Source organism: Triticum aestivum, chromosome 5D, assembly GCF_018294505.1.
Source record: "Triticum aestivum cultivar Chinese Spring chromosome 5D, IWGSC CS RefSeq v2.1, whole genome shotgun sequence".
In the NCBI taxonomy this organism is placed as follows: Eukaryota; Viridiplantae; Streptophyta; class Magnoliopsida; order Poales; family Poaceae; genus Triticum; species Triticum aestivum.
Genome location: NC_057808.1, coordinates 121812837 through 121818252, shown reverse-complemented (window position 1 = coordinate 121818252; position 5416 = coordinate 121812837).

The following is a 5416-nucleotide window of genomic DNA, read 5'->3' as shown; positions in this document are numbered from 1 at the left end:
TTTCATGTGAAATGGGTCTTCAACGTCTACCGCAGTAAGTCTATCCAGAGCTAAGATCAAAACGGGGCAGTAAAATTCAAATCTACTGCGAGCCGCGATGAACTACGAAGAACAGAGGAAGAACTATGAAGCCCTAGTGCGGATCTGCCCTATGGAGTGGCGAGGACTCACCGGAGCTGAAGAGGAGCGGAGGTTGCCGCCGTTTGTCTGGACCGAGTCAGGGTGATGCAGCGGCCAAGGTTGATGAAGACCGGGGGCGCGACGGCGGCGGCAGTAGCAGAGCTCGGGCAGGGGAGCAGTGGCGCGAGGAAGAAGATGAAGGAGAGAGAAGTGGCTGAGAGCCCGTCGGGCCGGCCTATTTATAAGGCGAGCTCATCAGTGGGGGCGAGGATCAAGGAGACCACGGCGTGGTTACCTCCCCACGAAACGCCTCGATTTTCGGGATGACAGTAAAGAAAAAGATCTGTTGCGGATCTGGCGGAGTAAAAAACGGGCTTAATGGAAGATGACGTCATGGCGGATTACCCGGAGTCCAGAGGATGATGTCATGCCGGGTTATGGCCTTCACACAATTGTAAGCTGGAGGTTTTCTGTCGAAGGAATGGAAGATTGACATGAGCCGGCTCAAATCAATCTGGGGCCTAATGTTGAGGATATAGACCTTAGAGTCACCCGCCAGGAGGGGCCGGGTTACTCATATGGTCATTGCCAGAAGCCCGGCGCCAAGCCTGAAGACGGTGGGCCAAAGATGGGCTTAAGGCCCGTAGTTGCAATCATTGTTATGGTATAACTTGTAGTGTAAGGCAAGAATAGTTGAGAGTCCGAGCCGGACACTCTTATGAGCCGGCCGGGACTCTGAGAGCTGCAGGGCGTCAGCCTCCCTATATAAAGGGACGACCCGACAGCGGTTTAAGGCAGAGAACGATCTCATCGAGAGCCGGGGATAACAGTTTTCCTCCCTGGTGATCGTAACCCTAATCAATACCACCTTCAACTGGACGTAGGCTTTTACCTTCACCGTAAGGGGCCGAACCAGTATAAACCCTCGTGTTCCTTGTCCCGCATTAACCCCTACAAGCTTCCTAGTTGCGATGGCTCCACGACTAAGTCCTAGCTCGAGGACATCTGCCGTGACAATTCCACGACAGCGCCAGCGACAGAAAGGGGAAGGGAGGAACCGGGGCTCACTGCGGGATGCAGGGATCGGGGCAGTGGGGCGCGGGGAGGAGACGGAGACGGCGGTGACGTGGTGACGAGGTGCAGGCCGGCGAGGAGGAGGAGGCAGACCGGCGAGGACGCCTCCGGCGACGGTGACGGGGAGCGCCGGCGTCGGAGAGGACCACGGCGATGGCGTCAGACGATGTAGCTTCGGCGACGGCGGGCGCGGTCGATCCGGGCGGCGGGGTGGTTCTCCTTGCGACGACGGTTGGCGAGGTGACGGCAAAAGGTCGCGGCAACGGGGTCGGGGAGCCGTTTCCCTCGATCCAGATTGGGGGGGCAGAGGAGGAGTGGGATGAGGGAGAGGGAGTGCGGGGGGGGGGGGGGGGTTCGTGCGGGAGGAGTTGACCCGATCTAGGTCACGGGGGGGGGGGGAGTGGGCATTAAGGGGGCGCCGGCTGGGCCTCGGGTTAGTTGGGCCGGTGGCCAGCTGGGCCACTTGGCCCGGGGGGGGGGGGTTCTTCCTTTTTTTTGCTTTGTTTTATTTCTACTTTTTCTTTTCTGCTTTCTTTTATCTATTTAGTAAATTATAGTTTTACAAAAGTAAAACCCATACCTAAAATAGAGTTACAACTCCAACTACTTTCACAGAAAGTTTTACCCCTGATCAAAATAGTTTAGCAATTTATAATATTCAAAAGGTATTTATCTAATAGTTTTACCTACTGTTTTAATCATTTAAGTGCATTTAAACCTTTTATAAAAATGTGGTTTCTCCACAATAATTGCCTATGCATTATTTGGCAACACCCCAACATTTTAGTTTTAATATTAGAAAATCTTTATCGTTTGACTTTATTTTTAGTTTGAATTTCGAATCGATTTTGAACTAACAAAAGATTAACAACAGTAATCGTGGTGACATGGCATCATTAACGTGGGATTACTGTAGCCTAATTATCCGGGCGTCACAATTCTCCTCCACTACAAGAAATCTCGTCCCGAGATTTAAGAGGTAGTGAAAGAGGGAAAGGTTTGGTAAAGAATCTAGTGGGTCTTCTCATTCTGGCTTGCTCTTCTCGAAGAGGCCGGTACAATACATTGATGTCTTCATTTCTCTACTTTAGGTCATCATGATGAAGTCGGCATCCTTTCTTCGGGAACTCCATCGTATTTATGGAAGAATAAAGGGGGGGCATTCCGGGAGAACAGATCTCTGCAAGGTCGACTATCTGGTCAATAACATCGAGGAAGGTAGCGGAAGTAACTCTCGAATTGAAACTTAAGAAAATATCGAGAGCAAAGTAAGGAGGTACCATGGGAAGTTTCAAGCGGGCAGGCAATCGTTCGATGCCTGAAATAGGGCGTGAAAGGGGCTCAATGCAACAAAAATTAGTATTGTGCATGATACCAGAATTGACCACTAGGAAGGTGGCCCATGAATTACATACGAAATCAAGTGCGAGGAATAACTTTGGGAACAGGGGTGTACAAGAGAGTCAGGTTTCGATCCTGTGGAACTGTGGGTTATGGGCCCACCATGCGGGTTTTTTTTATAGGAGCGGTGACATCTTGCACGGTCATGATAGCAAGGCATGTCAGAGGGTAGCCTGTCAGTTATATGTCAGCAACATCGTCGGTACCAAGGGCGTGGGACGAAGAGAACCATTTTCCTGCTCGTTGAAACGAGGCGGACCATTAGGCAAAGTTCTCGTCCATCGGTGGTTACCGAAATGTCACCAACAATAGTAACAGGGTCTTACTGACAGAGTTGTACACCGAGGTGTTTACATAAGCAGGAGAATATTACTGCTTAGATCATATAGATCACCAGAAAGGTTAAACCAAACAATGGAAAGGAAAATATGATTATCAGATTAAACAGAAGAATGGAAAGGAAAATGTGTTTAAACACATATTTCAATGGTATATCCTTCCCAAGGACAAGCAGAGCATGATATCCATGACAGGATATAATGTAGAAAACCCTTTAGGTAAGGGGAGATAAATTTCATGACATTACCCATACAACGGTGTTTGGATAATTGAGCAGGAAACATTTAGCATTGGGCTTCAAATGTTCCTGTTGAAAATCGGAGCACCATAGACATGCTTCGAGATAGCATTGACATGGTCAACAGGTGAAGATCAGACTTTGGAAACAAAAAGGATCCATCAGGAACAACTTATAGAATAAGTCTTACAATTTCTTATAACAATAGGTCCTCCCGCCAGGTGTGCTGGGTATCATCACCTTACCGGGTCATAAATAGGCCAACGTTATAACTCTTGGAAATATGTTCCAACCATCATATCTGACCGAGATTCAGATCTGATTGGTGTCAGGATAACTCAGACTCAGGATGCCTGAGAAGAAAGGTGTAACACAAATTGTCGAAACGACATCGAAGATTCTCAGGAGATGAACTATGGAAGCGAGTTCCGAACAAGGGTTCATCATTACATCAAGGAGAGGTGAGGAGGTGACTGATTAACTCAGCGACAATCCATTGAGATTTCCAAAGGATGGATTTCCACAACTATGTGAACAAGGAGATAACATTAGCTAGATCAAATGACTTAATGATGTATGCTCGAGGAAAACATACATAGTTAAACATTGGTTGAAATGTGCACCCGAAATATGGGCTAGGTAGCATGATCAACGTTCGAATGATGATTCATTAAGCCATAGACGTAGAATGAAACTATAGACCAATAACTTCAAAGCAATAGGGTTGCTAGAAGTTTAGAATTTACACGTCACATACCATTTGTCGGTATTTCGTTTAGAAACAACACGGGGACCAAGAAAGAATGGTGATGGTGAGAAGTATCACTGTACCAAGAATTCTTAAGAGTACTGCTCACGACATTCTTGACATCAAAGATGGTAATACTCCACGGTAGAACATATCATAGGTTGGATAGCAGGGAAATCAAGATACAACACAAAATATGGACAAGTTTGTGTTGGGGGAGGCAAGAATGTTGTCGATGATAACACAATTCATCGAGGGGCAAGGATGGTATTTCTCATCCTGAATTTCGACACACAACTTGGAAGAAGTCAAATTGTTGACAATGATCACGACAAATTTGTCGAGAGGTTTTCAAGAAGATGTAATTGATCGACGATGACATCAAGTCAAAGGAATGATGAAAGCGAAAGGTTATTGGAACCACGGGTAGGACACAAACTCGAAATCAAGTTTGCAGTTCAAGGAGAAGTGATATGACGAGGAAGATCGACGCAAGATTAGCTCACTGTCGAAATTTGTGCGCTGGGATGGTCCAGGTAGCACAGTTAAATTCGGCACGATAATGACATGACCGAGCAGGCTTGGAATGACTTGAAGGATTATTAAACTCGTAAGCAACAAAAATTACTTAGAGTTATTGAATCGGAGTGCGGAATTGATTCACTTATCGGTGTCCTTGAGGGGTTCTAACAACTCAGAACCCGTTGGAAAAATTGGAATCGGCAAGAATATTAGTTGATGAAGAACTCATAAGAAGTTAAGTAGTTCCTTGGCATTCTCGAGATACCAGGGGGGTAATACTCGATGACAGACCAAAGTAGAGGTTGGACGGGGGTATTGCTCTGCAGAGGACAAGTGCTTAAACTTGCAAGAGAAATGGTATTTAAATGAGAACATGGTCGGAACCATGATTACAAAAGGATCAATACACAGATACTAGACGATATCATATCAAGGAAATAGTTATTATTACAAGAAGCTTCTATGATAGGATCTACATCGTGTCCATGGGCATGAACACAAAGTTCAAGGTCGACTCCCACTTCTCCAATGCATACCCTTTCATTCACTTCTCGCGTTTGATGAAGTTGCAGTGTTGAAAATTTTTATCTGGCAAAATACTAGAAGAGTATGAATCGTGAAAACTTTCGAGTTCACACATATTATGAAAGGCATAGGTTCAACCCATCAAGGCATCTTAGGAACATATACCACAAACTTCGGAGTAAATATTACAAGCTTGAAAGAAGAGCATTGTGCAAAAACAGATGATACAATTTACCAAAGGCATTATATACCCATGGAAAGGCTCACAAGGTTATTCAATATGAAGGACACTGTCGGATAAAATCCAACAAAGGAACCGATGGTCCACAAGGGATCTGATTATAGAAACAACTGACTAACTCAAAGTTCAAATGCAAAGGAATTATGATTTCCAAATCAGGGGGTCAGAAGCAACGCTCTGATCAAGGATGGATAAGTTGAGTAGGCTT